Source organism: Silurus meridionalis, chromosome 4, assembly GCF_014805685.1.
Source record: "Silurus meridionalis isolate SWU-2019-XX chromosome 4, ASM1480568v1, whole genome shotgun sequence".
NCBI classification, from domain to species: Eukaryota; Metazoa; Chordata; class Actinopteri; order Siluriformes; family Siluridae; genus Silurus; species Silurus meridionalis.
Window position 1 is genome coordinate 3,245,004 of NC_060887.1, and position 22,160 is coordinate 3,267,163.

The following is a 22,160-nucleotide window of genomic DNA, read 5'->3' on the forward strand; positions in this document are numbered from 1 at the left end:
CTCGCAAATGATTTTATTCTTCCAAAACCCACACAATCGAGTATTTCAACGACTGCACCCGTATTCACCAATCAAATCTTACAAATCCAGCAGTGCCATCATGCAGCATTACACACGGGGGTCACCACAGCATTTATATGTTTACAGTAATTACACTGATCATTAACACTGTGATTATGGTCGGTATATAAGGAAGTGCTGAATGTGTGATTAGAATCAGCAGTAATGAAGCAGTAATGAGCACAACATCTCTTATTCTTGAAGGTTGATTTATCAAGAGTAATAAATGTGTCAGAAGAACAGACAGCCAAGAGTTGAAGTTGTGGACGGAACAGAGGGTCATGAAGCGCCCATAAGAGAATTACATGCTACTTTTTAGAGAATAATGAGGAATGTGGGCGTTACACATGTAGCTGAAGAGGGTTTATCAAGACTGTGTGTGGACTGTGTTTGGAACCTTCATGGAACTGCCTGGATTTATTTTTACTGCATAAAGTCTTATACTTTAACACCACAATCCTGGATTCTGAACTTCCTCCAGTAGCTGTGTCGGTCATTAGTAACCCGAATCTCGACCGATCCGGTATGAATTGGAATGATATTTTTACTTTATATTTACTTTAATTTTTTAAAGGACTCATCGTGAAAACTTTTTCTATTTATGCACATTGGACATCAGCTTCTTGCAGCAACAGATTCCATAGTTTAAACGGAACCTTTATTTTAATATAATTTACTTTTGTCACATTTTCCCAACATTTTATCATGTGGATTTTAATTCTTAATTGAATTTAAATGATGTTCAACACTTTAATAATAGAAACAAAACACACTCTATATTTAAACATGTAATTTTTATTAAATATTACAATAAAGATAGATATAATTTTGTACTTTATTATATGTATAACATGTGCTCAAATGCTAAATCTAAACCTGCCCAGAGATTTGCAGATATTTTGCTCTCCACTGCTGCCATTTCCTGTTCTTAATGAATTATTGAAGAAGGTGTGTATTAAGTGATTAATCTGTTGTTTGGCATTTAGTTTTTCCTTCCATTTATTTCTCTCAGATTCCAAAGTTTCCTCCAGCTGAGCAACACGTTCCTCCAGTCGCTCTCTGTCTCTCATCAAAGTATCTCTTTCATCTTTTGCAGTCTTCTTCTCTTCCTCACAGTGAATCAGGGAATCCTGGAGCTCCCTGATGGTTTGAAGGTGTGAGGTGATCATCTCCTCCATGTCTAGTTTGGTCTTCTCTTTTCTTTCTCAAATTTATTTTGTACAAATTCCAAAGTCTCCTCCAGCTGAGCAACACGTTCCTCCAGTCGCTCTCGGTCTCTCATCAAATTATTTCTCCCATGCTTTGCTATCTTCTTCTATTCTTCACAGTAAATTAGGGAATTCTGGAGATCCCTGGTGGTTTGGAGCTGTGGGGTGATCATCTCCTTCATGTCTAGTTTGGTCTTCTCTTTTTCTTTCTCAAATTTATTTTGTTTAAATTCCAAAGTGGCCTCCAGCTGAGCAACACGTTCATCTAGTCGCTCTCGGTCTCTCATTAAATTTTCTCTTTCATGCTTTGCAATCTTCTTCTCTTCTTCACAGTAAATCAGGGAATTCTGGAGATCCCAGGTGGTTTGGAGCTGTGAGGTGATCATCTCCTCCATGTCTAGTTTGGACTTCTCTGTTTCTTTCTCAAATTTATTTTGTACAAATTCCAAAGTCTCCTCCAGCTGAGCAACACGTTCATCTAGTCGCTCTCTGTCTCTCATTAAATAGAGTTTCTCTTCCTCACAATGATTCAGGGAATCCTGCAGATCCCTGGTGGTTTGGACCTGTCTGATGATCATCTCCTCCATGTCTAGTTTGGCCTTCTCTCTTTCTTTCTCAAATTTATTTTGTTCAATTTCCGAAGTGGCCTCCAGCTGAGCAACACGTTCCTCCAGTCGTTCTCTGTCTCTCATTAAATAAATTTTCTCTTCCTCACAATGATTCAGAGAATCCTGCAGCTCTCTGGTGGTTTGGACCTGTCTGATGATCATCTCCTTCATGTCTAGTTTGGCCTTCTCTCTTTCTTTCTCAAATTTATTTTGTTCAATTTCCAAAGTGGCCTCCAGCTGAGCAACACGTTCCTCCAGTCGTTCTCTGTCTCTTATTAATTTTTTTTTCTCTTCCTCACAATGATTCAGGGAATCCTGCAGCTCTCTGATGGTTTGAAAGTGTATGGTGGTCATCTCCTCCATGTCTAGTTTGATCATCTCTTTTTCCTTTTCAAATTTATTTTGTTCAAAATTCAAAGTGGCCTCCAGCTGAGCAACACGTTGCTCCAGTCGCTCTCTGTCGCTCCTCAAATGATCGCTCTGATGATCTGCACACTTTTTTTCCTTAGAGTGATTCAGGGAATCCTGGAGCGCCCTGGTGGTCTTGAGCTGTAAGTTATTACTCGTCTTCATGACTCGCTTTTCATTCTTTCTCTTCTTCTCCCAATAATTTCTCTCATATTTAAGAACGGCCTCAAGCTGAGCGACTTTCTGGTTCCACCAGTTGTCTTTGTTCTCTCATTAAAATCTCTTTTTCATTCTTTGCAGTTTTCTGCTCTTCTTTACAGTAATTCAGGGAATCCTGAATTTTCAAATTCTGTAGTACATGATTAAATTATTAATATGAGGAAGATTAATCCTCATCATTGATCCTCATAGAGTGGCTAAGAGGAGCTACTCTAAAAAGCTGGAAAATCAGTTTTCAGCCAACGACCCTGCTTCAGTGAAGAAAGACCTGAGAGACATGGTGCAGTCATAAAAACCTGGAGCTTAACACACTCAAAACAGTGGAGATGATTGTGACATTTAAGTCAATGAGTTTTCTAAGTTTAATTTATATTTTTCCAGTTATATTTTGAGAGATATGTTTCTATTTATGCACATTGGACATCAACCTTCTCAGCAGCAGGTTCCATAGTGTAGCGGTCATCACGTCTGCTTTACACGCAGAAGGTCCTGGGTTCGAGCCCCAGTGGAGCCATGCCCTTGAGTCTCTGATTCTAAATGCTTTTTGTCCATTGCGGTTACAGGGCCCATGCGCACGATGACCATCAGGTGAAGGTCCCTGCCCGAGATGGTTCCTCCATATGAAGAAGGACATGGGTGAGATGCGACCTCCCTGTACTCATTTAAAACTGGATATGCTGAGAGAGCTTGATGTGGTCGTTCATGGGAAGAAAGTGTGAATGACATTGTAAGAGGGGGACAGACGGGTCGACCTGTTAAGACAGATGTGGTGTCATAGGAGCTTTCATAGTTGGTCACGCCCAAAGCGATTCCTGTAGTGAAACACAGAGCAAAGTTAGAAAAAGAAACTCATTTAAATGGCTAAAACTATTATTGGGCAAAACATGGGGACATTTGAGTGAGTTTTCTAACTTTAATTCACATTGTTCCACTGAGATTTTGAAAAATGTTCCTATTTATGCACATTGGACATCAACCTTCCAAGTAACCGGTTCCTAAGTGTAGTGGTCATCATGTCTGCTTTGCATGCAGAAGGTCTTGTATTCGGCCCCCAGTGGAGCCATGCTCTTGAGCCTCTGATACTAATTTCCTGCTAGCAGGATTATTATTACTTTATATTTACTATTATTTTTATTTTTTTAAGAAAAATTGTAAAAAAAAAAATTCTATTTATGCACATCAGCCTTGTCAGCAACAGGTTCCATAGTGTGGCAGTCATCACATCTGCTTTAAACGCAGAAGGTTCTGATTTCGAGGCCCAGTGGAGTCGTGCCCTTGGCCTTTTTCTTCTAATTTTGGAATGCTTTTTCTCCATTGCTGTTACAAGCACAATGCAGTAACGTGCAAATTTGTTAATTTATTTCCAGGATCGAGTAACAATTTGTGACATATACATAAACCTCATTCCGATTTGCTAGCTGCATTGGGAGTTGAACCCAGGACCTTCTGTGTGTAAACCAGATGTGATGACCACTACCCTATAAATCCACACAAGCACCTGCACAGCATAAATAAGCCTTAATGACGATTCAGGTAATATGTTTCCAGATTGCAACTCTTCAGCTTTGGGAAAATTTTAAGGAAGAAATAGTCTGGTTGTGACGATAAAAGTGTGTATAAAGTGTGTGTTTGGTTATTCACAATACTGGAGGATTTGAGAGATCAGGTGAGGTTCTCCACAGGTGAACACCAGAGTTGTTGAGTCTGCACAAGTCCATTATCCACTGCATTACTTGTCTGAAAGCCGTCTCATGGTTCTTGATGATTAGATTAGATTAGATTAGATTAGATTCAACTTTATTGTCATTACACATGTACAAGTACAAGGCAACGAAATGCAGTCTGGGTCTAACCAGAGTGCAATAACAGCAAGTGCTGTAGACTATAAACATAAATAGACTATAAACAGTAATTTAAAGATGTATATGTACTATAAATGTAGTATACAGATGAATATATATGTACTAAGAACATAATATACAAATAATATATATGTAATATGAATATATATGTACTATGACTGTGCATTGCAGTACAGTCATGATTTACAATGTAAATATCTGGTGACTGAGGTTACAGTGGAAGCATAGAGATGTTTAGGAGAGATGGCAGTGGACTTTTTAACTAGATTAATAAGATTTTAGAAGTTAAGAGGATGCCTGAGGAATGGAGAAGGAGTGTGCTGGTACCGTTTTTTTAGGAATAAGGGAGATGTGCAGACCTGCAGTAACTACAGGGGAATTATGTTGATCAGTCACACCATGAAGTTATGGGAAAGAGTAGTGGAAGCCAGGCTGAGAGAAGAGGTGACCATCTGTGAGCAGCAGTATGGTTTCATGCAGAGGAAGAGCTTTACAGACGCATTATTTGCTTTGAGAATATTGATGGAGAAGTATAGAGAAGGTCAGAAGAGTTGCATCGTGTGTGGATTTAGAGAAAGCGTACAACAGGGTGGAGAGAGGAGTTGTGGTATTGTATGAGGAAGTCAGGTGTGTCAGAGAAGTATGTGAGGCTGGTGCAGGACATATATGAGGAAAGTGTGACAGCAGTGAAGTGTGCAGTAGGAGCCACAGACTGGTTTAAGGTGGAGGTGGGACTGCTTGAAGGATCATCTCTGAGCCCTTTCTTATTTGCATTGGTGATGGACAAGTTGACCGAGGAGGTCACACAGGAGTCTCCGTGGACTATGATGTTTATGGATGATTGTTATATGTGGTAAGAGTAGGGAGCAGAGGTGGGACATCAATCAGAGGTAGGACGTATTGAAGAATGTATATAATGCATATATATATATATATATATATATATATATATATATATATATATATATATATATATGTATTAAGCAAATAGATTTGTTCGCGATTTGTTGTATATTTTGAAATAATCTTCTAAATATATTTTAAAATATATTTTTTTATCGTAAGGGAAGTGTATCAGAGGAAGTGTATCAGGAAGTGTACCCATTTTAGATTAGATTACATTAGATTCAACTTTATTGTCATTACACATGTACAAGTACAAGGCAATGAAATGCAGTCTGGGTCTAACCAGAGTGCAATAACAGCAAGTGCAGGATATACAGTTTTTACATGATTTACATAGTTAAATAGAATGGTAATATAGGACTATAAACAGTTTACATATATGTATTATGAATATTATATACAGATGGATAAATATGTACTATGAACAGTAATGTACAGATGAGTATATATGTACTATGAACATGATTTACAGATGAACAGTAATGTACAGATGAGTATATATGTACTATGAACATGATTTACAGATGAACAATAATATACAGGTGAGTATATATGTACTGTGAACATGATTTACAGATGCCTATTACTATACTATTACTATATACTGTAAGATTTACAGAAGGATGTGAATGGTGAACATAATATATTGATATTATTATAAACAGAAAACGGGTATATATACAATGGTAATAAGTTAATGGTGAGCAGCAATAAAGAGAGAGCAGTGTGCAAATGAGCATAGTTTTGTGTAAACAGTCTATTAGTGCAATAACAAAGTGTGAGGTGAAAAGTGAGCAAGTGAGCATGAGTTTTTGTGTAGACAGTCCATTAGCGATATAACGAAGTGTGAGGTGTGGGGGGAAATGTGGTAGTGTATCAGCGAGGGGCAGAGTTCAGTAATGAACTTGAAGTGCTCACACTGCAGTAGATCGCCGCACACTACCTGCACTATAAGCACTTTAGTGCAGAACATTTAGTGACTCTTTCAAGGGGATGGAATCAAGGCAAGAGGGTTTAAAAGCAAATGATTACTGAGTTTATACCGCCATCTCCAGATAACTGTATACATTTTTGTCAAATTGAACATTTGGTGTGAGGATCAGGGAGCATTTGACCGAACTTTCCGTGTTTTAGTGCCATCTACAGGAAACTCGACGGTACTGTCCGCGTGCACGCGAAGGGGTGTAGTGGACTTCAGCCAAGGGGGTCGACATTGAGCACTACACCTGCAAACACCCGAACACAGGTAAGTTTTTAAAACCTAAGACCAGACAAAAAGAAACCAAAACCTAGCTATATGTTTACTTGTTAGGCACAGCAGGAAATATAGTCAGAGGATGAAAGTGGAGGGGATGTTTGCATGTGTGAAAGACTGTAATGTGTATGTGCACCCACATCCCCTCAGTAGGGGGTTACAGAGGATGAAAGTTTTTTAAAGTTGTGGTGTTTGTATGTGAGTGTTTGTGCTGCGATTACCAACAGCAACAGGTCACTTTGTCACAGATGCACACAACCAATTGTGGATGTGAGGCATTTCAGGTTGGGTGACAGTGTAGTGTGTGAGAAAGAGACAGAATAATATTCGGCCTAATATTTAGTCATATTATATATGAAATTGTCATATTTCCAGTCACAATTTTTTTTTATTTAAGGCTAAATTGTGTGTTTATGGGAAGCCAAATGGGATTTGATCAGTATCTTTCTCATAATTGCTTGGACTTGGATGCAAGTATCATTCCCGCGCCTGGTAGCATTACCGTGCCTCTTGTTTTTTAGTCAGCATTTTTATAGTTGCTGGATCCAACTTGGTGTGTTCGGTGTACCATAAGTAACTGTAGCTTCTGGAAAAAATATGTATTCACATTAAATTTCTCTCTCAGTCACATGCACTTTTCTCCTGTAATCTCAGTCAAGAATTCAATTATATGTGTTCAACTAACGTGCTTATTTCATGTGTCCTCAAAAGGATCTGATATGCACTATATCATGACATAGATCAGGGGTGTCAAACTCAGGCTCAGTGCAATTATATTTGGCCGGCGAGATCATATCAAATGTGTATTAGAGCTGTCCCGCCAGAATATAGCGCATACAACGCTAATACTACAAATCCCAGAATGCTCCGCTAATACTACAAATCCCAGAATGCTTTGTTAGTGCGTTGGCGCTTCAGACGAGACCACTGAAAAACTCTGCGTACTCAGCGCTGAATTTACCCGGCGATTTGCAGACTTTAAAGCCCAGAAATGCAGATTTGAACTGTTCAGTAATCCGTTTGTGATTGACTTGGAAAGCGCACCAACCAACCTCCAAATGGAGCTGATTGAACTCCAGTGTAGAGACACGCTCAAGTCAAAGTACGACTCTGTGTGCGCTGCACAGCAACTCCGTACACAAGCTGCTCAAATCTCTCTATGTTCAGCAGCACATATCTGTGTGTGTAACTGTTCTCTTTAATGAAGATGAACAAAACACCACTCAGGAGTCTCACTGATGAACATCTTCACTCAATCCTGAGGATTTCCTCAGATCAGAGCCTAAACCCAGACATGATGCACTAGCATCTAAGAAGAGATGCAGGAATCTGTCTTCAACTAATCAGAGTCAATCAGAGTGTAAAAAGCTGAGCTTGAATAAATGTTGTCTTTATGCACTTTTTCTACTCCAAGGCATGGACTGTTAATAGATGAAAGATTGCCTTTTTTAATTGAAGGAAATTATTATTATTTTTGGTTTTGTTGTTGCCCTGTAAAAAAAAGATTTACATTAAAAATGAACTTCAAAGGCTACAAAGAGAGAGAGAGAGAGAGAGAGAGAGAGAGAGAGAGAGAGAGAGAGAGAAAATAAAAAATAAATACCACTGATGTGTGTTTTATTTCAAATTTAATTTCTCACATGTTTATAATATTAAACGTTGGTTGTTCCAGATTTAATGTTTATACAAAACTAAAGTTTGTTTCCATATGAAAAGGTTCAACATTACACATCTGGAGAGACGGAAAACATGCACAATTGTAGTCAATTTTTCAATAAATATTGAGTTTGGCCCTGGACAAAGAGAGAGAGAGAGAGAGAGAGAGAGAGAGAGGCCACTCTAAAATGTGCAGTTTTATCACACAGCTCAATGCCACAGATGTCGCAAGTTTTGAGGGAGCGTGCAATTGGCATGCTGACTGCAGGAATGTCCAAAGCTGTTGCCTGTGAATTAAATGTTAATTTCTCTACCATAAGCCGTCTCAGAGAATTTGGCAGTACATCCAACCAGCCTCACAACCGCAGAGCACGTGTAACCACACCAGCCCAGGACCTCCACATCCTGCATCTTCACCTCCAACATTGTCTGAGACCAGACACCGGACAGATGCTGCAACTATCCGTTTGCATAACCAAAGAATTTCTGCTCTAACTGTCAGGAGGAAGCTCATCTACATGCTCGTCATCCTCATCGGGGTCTCAACCTGACTGCAGTTCGACTTGAGTGGGCAAATGCTCACATTCGATGGTGTCTGTCACTTTGGAGAGGTTTTTACTGTACAGGATAAAATGCGTGAGGCAAATGGTGGTCACACCTGATACTGACTGGTCTGAAGAGATGGAGCAGACAGACCAGATATTTTTTTTTTTTCCTAAATAAGATGCATTTTTCTATGCGGGTGCATTGTAAAGTCATTGTAAGTTTGATTTATGTAAGAAAAAAAAAAAAAAGGTTTGGAAATCATTTTTGCAACATACATTTAAGTTTAGTAATCAGTTAAAAGTTAAGAAACTCTTTCTTAGTAACCTAACAAAACATTTTCAAGTTAGTCAATTACAGTTACATTGAAAGTTTACTAATGTTAAAGGATTTAGAACAGGGGTCACTAAGCTTTTTAAACTCAGAGCTACTTCTTGGGGACCGATTAATGTGAAGGCCAACCAGTTTAATACACACTTCTGAAATAATAAATTTGCTCAATTAACCTTTAGTTATATGTTATTAATAATCAATTTTATTCATCTATGTAAAGACACTGATCATCTTAATAATTTCTCACAATAATTATCAACAATGATTTAACAAGGTAGGAAACAGCTCTTTTTAGAAAAGGCCTGCGGGTGACTCATGTGGTCCTTGTGGACTACCTGGTGCCATGTTGGTGACCCCTGATAATATTACTGCATTAATATTAATATATTATTAATATCCTAACAGTGCTATATTTGGTAACACTAACCTGCTAAATACTATAATTCTTAACATGGGTGTAGTCCTCTAGTTTAAACTTTGGAGACTTGTTTGTGGAATCGGTTTCCTCAACACATGTTTATTACAAAAAAGACTGTGAATTTCAATCAATATAAAGACATTAAGAATGTCACAAAAGTAAAATTATGCAATAAAACACTAAGCATAAATTACTTTTTTCTGAAGAAGAATTTTTAAAACGGCATTTAATGATGATATTGTAATAGTACTACAGCTTTTTAAGGTAAATATTTACATCCTGGTTTCTTAAGAATACAAGTGTGAATTTAATCTGAATCTGATTTCGATAAGCTGTGAGTTATGTGGCTACTGGTTTGTAGCATTTCTCAGTCATGGCAGAATGAAGAGATTGGCCTTAGAGAGAAGGGTAGCGCCTGCCTAGTTCAAACCCAGTCCTTCATTGTCAACCCAGTTAAATGCTCACTTGTCCTTGGGAGAGATTCTTTGTGAATTATTTACTGCATCGGACTTGTATTCGCCAATTTCATGTCTGTGACCCTTAGTAACAAAAAAAATAGTTAATGGTCATTTTACTACCTCTGTTGTTCTTGGTAGTAGCAGCATAAGGAGAGGTTGTGGGTTTTGCCAGCAGTTTCATTTTGATGTGTTACTCCTACATTAAAACTTCAGTGCATTAACTTACTGTTTTCCTTTTCAGTTTTTGCAGAAACCTACATTTCAGTTTTTTGCAGAAACCTACATTTTAAGGTAAATTATACTGTTTTCACTTAAGTGTACTTTAAATTCATCATTGTGTTCATATTGTTTGTAATGAGATGTTACTGTAGGTTGGTATTTAAAACATACTTCTAATGTAATTTACAACATAATTCATATTTCCTCATAGATTCTACAGTAAACGTGTTGGAAGACAGCAATGGTGAGTGTCTGTGTTCTTTGTTGTGTTAACACTACTTCAGTGGCGCACCACTATCATGTCGCAATTTTAGAAACCATCAATACTACACAAAAACACAATATAACAACGAGTGGCATTACAGAGAGAGAGAGACATTTCACATATGGAGGGTGAAAACCATTTGACTAAAGCAAGCTCCAAACCTTTACACTCCAACCGCCACCGTGTTTCGCTCTGACCAACCAACCTGAGGACAGAAAAATGCTGATGCTATTCTGGTCCAGCTAGCTGCCCTGTGAGGCGAATTTGAAATCTGATTGGTTAAAGAAACAGACCCATTGCTAATATAGTCTAAGGTACATCGGCCAGCACTTCAGATTCTTAAGGCCCTGGGCAGATTAGATTGACATGGCAGCAAATAGAAAAAAAATCTAACATTGACATACTAGAAGCAGTGCAGCCAAGAGAAACTCTAGGAAATAAAGAGAATAAATTAATAAAAATTCATCGAACAAATATTGGAATTTAGGTTGTAATTGTAGATCAGTGTTTCTGATAATGTTTAGGCCAGCAGAGAAGAACTTGCTGGCCCCGACGGCTCACCCCTGCACTACTCTGATTTAGAACTACTACTTTATTTAGAATGAGCATACTTTAAATATTAGAGAAGAACACACAGGAGAGTAAGATATAACCATTGTAGATTATTATTATTTTTAATCCTGGCTGATAAAACTTTTAAATTGTTTAATAGAAATGCATTTCCAATTACTCTGTTATTGTCAGGGATCCACCTGCCACGCCCCCCTTTGTGGCTTTCATGCCTCCGCTCTCTCTGGAGCTCCAGGCTTAACCACGCACACCTGGAGCTCGTTGTCACTCATGCCTCCGCTCTCTCTGGAGCTCCAGGCTTAACCACGCACACCTGGAGCTCGTTGTCACTCATGCCTCTGCTCTCTCTGGAGCTCCAGGCTTAACCACGCACACCTGGAGCTCGTTGTCACTCATGCCTCCGCTCTCTCTGGAGCTCCAGGCTTAACCACGCACACCTGGAGCTTGTTGTCACTCATGCCTCCGCTCTCTGGAGCTCCAGGCTTAACCACGCACACCTGAGCTCGTTGTCACCATGCCTCCGCTCTCTGGAGCTCAGGCTTAACCACGCACACCTGAGCTCGTTGTCACCATGCCTCCGCTCTCTGAGCTCCAGGCTTAACCACACACCTGGAGCTCGTTGTCACTCATGCCTCGCTCTCTCTGGAGCTCAGGCTTAACCACGCACACCTGGAGCTTGTTGTCACTCATGCCTCTGCTCTCTCTGGAGCTCCAGGCTTAACCACACACACCTGGAGCTTGTTGTCACTCATGCCTCCGCTCTCTCTGGAGCTCCAGGCTTAACCACGCACACCTGGAGCTCGTTGTCACTCATGCCTCCGCTCTCTCTGGAGCTCCAGGCTTAACTACGCACACCTGGGGCTCATCATCACTCCACCCCGCTTTTACATAAGCTCCTCACTCTCACTTCCTCCCTTGTTCGTTATTGTATGTGTGAGGTGTTACGTACTGCTGTATGGTTCCCCTGTTCCATGCAGTACGCTATGCTGTCCGTTTCATTCGGACTCTACAATCCGGTACCGGCTACGCTTCTCCTCCCCGCGCATCTCGGATCAGCTACACTTCTCCCCAAGCGCACCTCGAACTCTTTCCACCTAAGGACTGCCGTGTGCGCTTGCATGAGTGTGTGCGAGTGTGTGTGCAACCCTAACCCTAACCCTAACTCTGCTGTAACTATAAAGACAGGGTTTGGTGAGTTTCCACACACATGTGGAACATGGCCATCGTTTTTGCAACAAAAAAAAATCAGTTTAAGAACTAAAATGAATTAAATTTAATTGTATTATTATATTATTAAGGGTCAAAAATTGCAACAATGTTCATAATCTGCAAAAACTACAGCCATGTAGATGTTTGTGTGGAAACTCACCAAACCCTGTCTTTATAGTTACAGCAGCCCCTAAATCCACAAACTTACACAAATAGACTGGCAGTAACCAGTAATTCAGACTCAATTTAAATTCAGTATGAAAATGTACTTTGTTTCATTGAAGTTAAGAAGATACAACAATAAACCAGAACTTTACTGTCAGAAATACGGTAGAAACGTTATTGGTTGTACAGGATTGCACCCATTGTATAGTATTTTTTACGGATTTTAATTGTTAATACATTGTTATAATTACGGTTCATAACCATGACTGTGAACCAAATCTATTTCATTTAAAGTTTTATGTTGTAATAATTACAGTTAAAACCTATAATTATTTCACAAAGCAGACATAAAAACTATTTAAACTAAGGAAAAAACATTAAATATGTAAAAGCTGTTGAACTATTTATTAATATAAATAACCACAGTGACTTCAAAGCATCATTTAATCACAGAAGCTTGGAGCTAAAAGAGATAGAAGTTACATTTCTAAACATTCAGATTTTATCTTTAAGAAACTATTAAGAGTACTTTCATTCTAATCGATAAATTGATTGAGTTAACACAACCCTAAATCAACTCATCAAAATCTATTAATAGACTTGGACATCAGTGTGGTCCCATGTATTTTTTGATAAAGACTGGCAAGCATTTAAAACAACATTACTGTATTTGTCTGTTCTTGTGTTTTAACAGAAGTATACAGTGGTTTAAGATCAGATTAAGATCAGTCAGTGAAGACTACTCATTTAAAATTTAGACTCAGAATTTAAAACATTTCTGCCACCTAACTGTCACTTTAACCCTCTGGAGTCTTATTCGCCGCCGGCGCCCAATCGTGCTTTTTTTTTCAGATGCCAGCAAAATGAGCTTAAACTGCTCTGTCATATTTGATCAAACATGTCAAAGTAATACATTATTCAAATCTGTAAAGGGTCTACTTTCATTTGTGTATGCTCACTATATAAACAAAACGTTGTATTTTTTAAAAATGGAAAAAATAGTCAGGGTGCGCCATCTGTCGCCTTTGTCTGCGTGATCTTCGTTTAGAAACACGTCATCAAAAAGCGCTGAAACTCGGCCAATAGCCGACACACGGAAATAAGAAATAAAAAATATATCTTTAGACAGCTTAAAGTGTGTAGTTTTAGAATAAGTCGGTGAAATAAAAAACGTACAGTATGTTTCCAATGAATGTAAATCATGTGAAACCAAGTAGAAGCACAGACTTTCCACCTCAGGTCATTATCTGATAATGAGCTGCGAGCGGACACGCCCCCCCGCTATTCACAGGTAAAACAGTTCACACGTTGAGTCACACACACACACACACACACACACATGCCCCCCGGACAGTGGCATAAAACAATGCTAGAGAATTTACCTTTTCATCCGAAGAAGATTGCGATTCCGACGAGGAGCGTTTGCATTTTGAAGAGCGAGGACTTTCCAGCAAGTTGCTATGATGAGTAAGTTATTTAGTCTTACATTCTGATCATATAAACTCATATTGTTTGTAGACATCTCTGCCTTGCTTTTGTCAGCATTGCCTTTTAATGTTACAACAAAAAAACGCCAATATCTGCTCATTTGTAACATTAACTGTTTTTAACTGTAATTGTATGCCCTAAATATTGTTGACGTTCTATAAAGTTATATTTTAGCCTCAGTTCAGTTTTGGTTGGTGTCACTGATCATCCTGAAAGGCTGTTATGTAGTGTTAGCTAGCAGAGATGTTCCAGAATGCTAAGGTGTAAATGCTATCTGTACAATGCATTCTAACAAATATATATTGTTCAAGTTCATCATCCTAAAATATATTTTTTGGTTATTTTTAGGAATGTGGCTGCATCACTCTTGCCTTCACTGGAAACTCACACCAGGCCACGCAGGTGTCGCTCCATTTTTAGTTCGACCGAGAATCATCCTGAGTAAGTACATATTTTATATTTTCCTAAATTATATTTAGTTTGAATCATTATTGCATTGTATGACATATGCAAACAATTTTATCAATGACACAATTAGTGATGTTCATGTGTCTGTGTGTTTCATAAACAGATGTGATCAAGCACCTGCACTGCACTTGTAACTGCATAGAACCAGCACATGGGGGCGTTGACCTGTCTGATCAACTGTTACAATACTACACAGCACAGCACGAAACAATGAAGTTGTACCGAAAGATTTTTCTACACTTCTTGGACATTGCTGCCACCAACATTTTCATTGTGCATAAAGTACTGTATAGTGACGTGTCCCAGAAAGAATTTATGGAACAACTTATTGCCGAGCTTTGTAGCGTCACACAGAAAGTAGTGCCAAAACGGACCAACTCTGATCATGAACCAGCTCCAGGAGCTGAACTGTCCTCTGATGTCAGAAATGTTGCCACTGCTGGCCGCAAGAGCTGTGTACATTGCAAAACGTTGCATGGTAAACACCACAAAACACCATGGAAATGCCTGGAATGCGATGTTCACCTGTGTCTTCAGTTGAACAGGAACTGCTTTCAAGAGTGGCACAGGGATTTTGCATAGTATTGTAGTGTATTGTTTTATTGTTATTGTTGCACTCTTTATATATATATATATATATATATATATATATATATATATATATATATATATATATATATATATATTTAATACATAGTATTGTAGCCCTACAGGCTAGGATTTGCAGAACCCTACTGTAGTGTATTGTTTTATTGTTATTGTTGCACTCTTCATTTTTTATACATACTGTACTGTATTGTTTTATTGTTACACAATTCCCTTTTTAATGTTGTCCTTGCTAATGTGTATTTTAAATAAACCACAAAGGAAACACTTTCTTGTAGTGGTACTGTACTTCTCACTGTGATCCTGGCTCAGTGATCCAAGACTCATACACAACTATTACCCGAGTGTCTCAAATGTCCACATTCTTTAAAGACAACTCTCCAAAATGATACAGTCAGTGGTAGAAAGGGGATCAATATGCAGAACATATGCAGAAGCAAATGACATGCAAGAACTGGGTTCATTTTTTTATGAGTTTTAAGTTTCAGATTAAACAAGACATTTGTGAACAATAATCACAAAACACAGAAATGTTCATGATTTATGTAATATCCTACAGTATTTAGCATCTAAGTTATCTAAACTTTTGAACCAGAATATTTTTGTAAACCGAGTTATTAGTCTGTGTTGTGGAAAATATGTAAAAACATTTACTTACCACACACAATAATGCAAGGTGTCACAGGCAGGTTTTCCAACTCTGCATCCTTTGCGAGGCTTGTCTCTTCTACATAATGAAGAAGCTCCTCTTTCTTATCAAAATAGGAGAGAAGTAGAAGAATCATGTCTTTCATCCTCTGAGCAACCATTTTTCTGTCCTCTCAAAACTTGTAATTTTGTGATAGCCTGTAAGACATGCTTGTTCTTTGTTGCACAAACATTCCTCATGAATGATAAAATCATCTTTGCATCATGCTTATGCGTCATGAAAACAGGGACCGGATACATGCTACTCGTGTTTAAAACCGCACACTGATTAAAACAGTTTAATCCAACTTGCCAATGTGCCCATACACATTTATCTTAAAGAATATTTCTACCAATTTGTAGTTCAGCTCCGACAGTGCTCGCAAGTATCGCAATTTCGCCACTGCTGAAATGCGAGAAAGCAAACGCAGCCGTCAGTATTTAGCCAATCAAATTCTTTACCCACTGGCACCAAGGTGCAACGTTTATTATGATTGGATGATGCTTAACGGTTTTATCCTGTAGCATTTATACGGTATTTTACTGTTAAATTTACGGACATTTTTTACAGTGTAGTACAGAATGCTACATTATAGATTTTATTAACATTTTATTATCTAAAATAAATATGAATTAAAATAAAGTTCATTTAAAAAAAATAGTAGACATGATTAGACATATTATGAATGTTTGTGTTAATTCAAAATCCTTTTTGCACTTTTACATGACAATATTCCCTGTGTTGGGTAAATTCTTTTGTAGAACGCATTCCTTATTGGCCTTGGAAAAACACCTGAAGGGTATGAAGTTATCAAACGGAGGATCAGGAACTGCAGCATCAACTTCAAATTGGAGACCTGATCCTGGTTCCAAGACATAGCCAATCCATAAGTTCAACCTTGGGCTATTATCACGCTTGCATTTATTTTTCAGATGGGGACCAGAACATCATCGATTTCACACGTAAATCTCTACCTCTTCATGTAATGTTCAATATAAATGACACAACAATTTAATATTTATTTAACTTAATATATTGGTGTATACATTAGAGCATTTTGGGCTTTTTTTAATAACATTAAACACCTAAAGTCTAATCATAAAATCACAATGTAGAGATTATTGTCCTTGTACTGAATTCCATGTTTATGTGGCCATTTAACACTTAACTGCTTCTGTCTATCTCAGCTCTTTTTATTCCTGTAGCATCACAATAAACATAGAAAAACAAACAACTATTTATATTACTATATAACATTAAATATCATATCTTTTTTTTTTTACAGCAGAACGACAAACATCCTCCCGTTCCCCTTCAGGTGTAGGAGGCGTGTCGACAGAGCAAATAAATGAGTTCTGTGAAGGCGACAAATACGTCGTTTTTCGTAAATCAGGGGGGATTCCCCATGATTTTGAAGATCGAGTTAGTGCGGCACTGGGGAGTAATAAAAAGTATAATCTCCTCAGTCACAACTGCATCCATTTTGCATTGGAGCTGCTGGAGGACAAACCATAGGTAATACATTTATTTGTAGCTTCACCAAAAAAATACAAAATAAAATAAAAAATAACTGTAAGCACTATTGTAATGATCGTGGGACATTGTACATATTAAGAAAAAAAAAACAGGTTCACTACAACAGAATGAAACTGTTAATTGTCTACATATCATATACAGTAAAACCCTCGCTCGCAAAATTTTACCCTGTTTCACGAGCAAATTTCGAGGCACGAGCAAACCCACGCTGCCGGTTCCATCAGTCGCTTAGTTGATCACTCGGTCGCTCTCGTTGTTCAGTGCAGCAAAAACTAATTTTACAAAATTATTTCACTAGAAGTGTCTCCCAAGAAAATCAGTGATTGTGCTGTGAAAACGAAAGTAAATAGAATTACCATGGAAACCGAAGAGGTTACGAGCGTGGTGCGCGTCTCACACTCGCAATCAACCACTACCACACGAGTAAGTGTTCAATTATGTTTACAGTACGGTAATTTGCGGTGTATTTGTTTGTTAAAATAGGCTACAAATACTTTTTATAGTAAATAAGCGATCGAATGAGATCTCGGAACGGATTAAATCACTTTTACATTCATTCCTATGGGGAAAATCAGTTCGAACGTACGAGCAAATGGACACACGAGCAATTTTCAAGAACGAATTCTGCTCGTACAACGGGGTTTTACTGTAATTAAAGCTCTTAATCTTCTAAAGTGTCTATTTTTACGTTTCTGGATCAAATTTTATACTCGTTTTGCATCATCATATTCAATTCCATAATTGAATAATAGTATATGAACATTTAATGTGAAAAATATATATATGCACTGTATGTATAAATTCACACACACACAAATTAGAACTTTTATATGTTTAAACCTTTGTAAAAAGTAGTACATTTTAGATATTTATATGTTTGCTCTTAGTATGGTTTCTTATGAAATATATGTATTTTCTTATGTAGAAAATAAACGATTTAATGAAAAGAGGGGATATTTTATTTTATATCTTTAAAATGTATTTTCTTTTTGTATTTGTTTTTAGGGAGCTTCACCATGAAATCCAAACAGATGATCACATTCTTTTTTTTTATATATATATAATACAATGTTCAATTATTATTTTTAAATAAAATCAGTTAATTGTTTGTGTTTTTATCAGCAGTCATTGCCTAAATCTATTTAGTTATTTTATGTCACTTCTTACTCCATTTCTACAACATGATCAGCAACAATGCTGTCGAGAAAAATATTCAAATTATCTTATCTTACCTTATCTAGAGTGTGTTTTAATCCAACTAATATTCATCCAACAAATTGACCTCATAATTAGTATAGAACCTATTAGATACAATAGAAGCAGCGTGATTAAACCTATTTAGCCTATGTGTTTTAATCAGTCTCATGTAGTCTATGTACTCCAAGATTAATTAACATAATAACGATCAGATTTTAATAAATAGAGTAGAGTAGGGTCTGACTGGTGTTATGAGTGTGTTTGGAGAGACAGGAAAGAACAACATACAAGGCAGACTTAAGCATGTTTATTGGGCAGAGATGAGGTGAGATTGACGATGCTGTCAGTGAGCTGAATAAAAGAAACAAACAGAGATCACAATGACTAAAGACATACAGTTAATATGTGCATGTAACAACAAAAGCAACAAGCTTACAAATGTTATAGTTGTGAAGCTTAACACACTATGCAACAGTCAGTACAGGTAATATAAATGAAGTATGACCTAGACACTTACATAACTAAGTAGAATAATGTAGTTAAATATATACAAATAGACAATTTAAGTAAAATAATATAGTTTGATTTAATAAAAATGGGATAGCAAATAGCATTATAAAAGCAGAACACTTACACAGAGTAGATGTAGGGAAGATAAAGTAGGCCGCAAAATGGTTGTCCACACATAAAAACCTGAGAGCAGGAGGAAGCGGTGCCTGGCTGTACCAGAGGGGGTGAAGGTTGTATACACATTCTTTTCTTAAGTGACATAGAGAAAAGGCCGTCAATAAGGGTAATGGGGGAAACAGGAAAACCCAAATATGGAATCACAGGAAGGGGACTTTGCTAGAGTGAAGAAAATAGAAAAAAAAAAGTAAATGTGTCATGTAACACCAGTGTATAAGAAGAAGAGGGGGAGAGAGAGGACTGAAAGAAGAATAAGATGGTGGAAACTAAAGGAAGAAGACTGTAGTGTGAGATTCAGTGAAGAGGTCAGACAGGGGCTCGGTGGTGGTGAAGAGGTGCTGGATGATTGTGGAACTACTGCAGAAGTGATAGGGGAGACAGTTAGAAAGGTACTTGATGTGACATCTGGAAATAGAAAGGAAGACAAGGAGACGTGGTGGAATGAGGAAGTGCAGGAGAGCAGAAGGAGAAAGAGGTTGGAGAAACAGAATTGGGTTTGACAGAGTGATGAGAAAATTAGACATAAGTACAAGGAGATGCGGCAGCAGGTGAAGAGGGATGTGGTGAAAGCCAAGGAAGATGCATATGAGGAGCTGTATGAGAAGTTGGACACTAAGGAAGGAGAAAAGGATTTGTAGCGATTGGCCAGGCAGAGGGACTGAGCTGGGAAGGATGTGCTGCAAGTTAGAGCAATAAAGGATGGAGATGGAAATGTGTTGACTAGTGAGGAGAGTGTGGTGTGACGGATAATCCACTGTGGCGACCCCTGATGGGAGAAGCCGAAAGAATAATAATAATAATTATAATAATAATAAATGATAAACTCTGTGTTTTAAAGAGAATAAAATCCATAAAGCTCGGAAACTCACCGTTCCAGGGGTCGTACAGTTCACTTCATCCCGGCAGAGGGTCTTAATCCTCCACCTGGAACACGACGTCTCTCAGAGCTACAGGAGGAAAATCCAAGCGATGCTGAGGAAGGAAAAGTCCAAACAAATAATATAAAATAAATAATATAAAATATTTAATATAATAAAAATCAAAAGTAATATTTCAGAGTTAAATTCCAGTGGAAATGCGACTGCTGCTTTTCAGATGATACACACTGTGTAGTCAAAAGTATTTGGACATGTGTTTTTTTCCAGCCAGATGTGGTTCATAAATCCACCTAAAATGCACTTTATGACATTTATCTGAAAGTAATATTCACATTTACTATTATTTATACAACACCATGTCACTATTAGTGTTTATTAGAAGATTACACACATCAGTAGTATTTGAGTGATGTAGTGGTGAAGATGTAGAAGTTGGAGAGCAGTTGTTACACTTACACATACACATTTTTGTGTATAAGTGCAATATAAATAAATGAAATTCAAGTTAAATAAAGCTGATTAATATTAATGTAATAAACTAAATGATCCAGAAAGATGAGTACAGATTTAATAACATTTATTTTGTATACATTTTTTATTTATTTATAAAATTCACTATTTATGCTGAGAACCTGCATGAAGGTGGTACTAAATTTATTAAATGTACCATTTACATGTTAGAACTCAATCAAACTTACTGTTAAAACTCAACTTGATCTGACCTCAAATCAGGCTCTAAACTGTAGCAGTTCCTCCTCCACCCACACGGGGGAGACTCCTCCATGGAAGTTACACTGAGTTACAGGAAGTTATGTTGGGTTTCTGTAGGTTCTGTAGTTGTACGATTTTATTACATCTCATAGAAAAATTGCAGTAGCAGTTCTACAGAATTCACGTCTCAATTTGTGAAAAAGCTCAGCTTTAGTAACTCATCCTGCTGTTTTAATAAACTTTCTTTCGGCTTCTCCCGTTAGGGGTCGCCACAGCGGATCCTCCGCACGTTTGATTTGGCACATTTTTTACACTGGATGCCCTTCCTAACGCAACCCTCCCCAATTTATCTGGGCTTGGGACTGACACTGAGAGTGGCTGGGGATGGTTTCCTGACCGGGAATCGAACCCAGGTCGCAGCGGTGAGAGCGCTGCATCTTAACCACTAGACCACCAGGGGACCTCTTAGCCTGCTGTTTTAATAAAAAATAAAAAAAAAAACAGAAATTCAGCATCTCCAACTAGAAATACAATGTGGATTCTGTTCAGGTTCATACAGCAGGTGATGGAACTCATCATCACTTACATGTTAATTGGTTGGATGGAGCTTTTATTCATTAGTTATTTATCCAGTTATCATCTGTTAATCTGGTGCTAGATTTACTAAAACTGCGTAAATTTCCTGGCCCTAGTAGCACCCCTGCTGAGATTTTCACAGGCCTACAGCTCCATTGTTCTCCTGCTTTTGTTGTGCAAACACACCAATTACCTGTGAGGCCTGGCACATTTGCAGAGAGAGAGAGATTATATATAGAGTATATGTGCTTTTTTTCTATAGGCCTGTATAGCACACATCAGAAAACCTTGTAGCACTGGTGTAAAATTATACACACATTCACATACGTTCATGTGGTTATAGTCTGTTATCGTGTTGGGTTTTGGGTCTTGGTGCATGAAACTTAGAACACACACAGTCTTGTTTTTTTAGGTGAATAAATTGTCAAGCAGACACTGCCACTTCTAAGCACTGAAGTGGAGAATACCTCTCGGCGTGCAGTGTCTTTTGCAAGTTGAGGAAGTTCACAACCGGACTTTATTCACCGTGCCCAGTAGCATTGTTTTGCGCTGCAGAAGTCTGTGCGACAGTGACAGTGAAGTAAAGAAATTGTCCGTCGTGACATTTCTCCCATCATCCAAAAATAGCTCAATCAGATTCATGACCACGTTCTCTGCCAGCCTCTCTCCCTTCTGAAGACTGGGGTCCTTTCCCAAGTAAGGAGATGCATTGCAGACATATTTGGTCTTTAAATCTGTGGCCATCCAGAACTTGATCCCAAATTTGTCTGGCTTGGTTGTGATATACTGTGTGAATAGACAACGAACCTTGGTAGGGAACAGCTGTTCATCCATGGTCATGTGTTCTCCTGGAGTGAAACTCTCAGCACAGTTCTTGTTGAAGCGTGTCCAGATGTCGGAGATGGCAGCAAATTTGTCTGTTTTCACCTGTTCTGCCTGCTTGTCCTTGTCATCAAATCGAAG

The 22,160-nt window shown here is 38.0% G+C and overlaps 1 protein-coding gene, 1 non-coding gene and 1 pseudogene across 2 annotated transcripts in view; 2 read left to right on the plus strand and 1 right to left on the minus strand.

The window, feature by feature from the left end:
• LOC124384578 (zinc finger protein 850-like) overlaps positions 1–22,160 on the minus strand; it is a 1,373,244-nt gene that overhangs the window by 217,210 nt on the left and 1,133,874 nt on the right. The window lies entirely within an intron of this gene.
• Positions 1–22,160, plus strand: part of LOC124384668 — a 920,651-nt pseudogene that overhangs the window by 207,408 nt on the left and 691,083 nt on the right.
• Positions 2,945–3,017, plus strand: trnav-uac. Its single transcript has one exon. It is a non-coding gene; the product is annotated as a tRNA-Val (tRNA).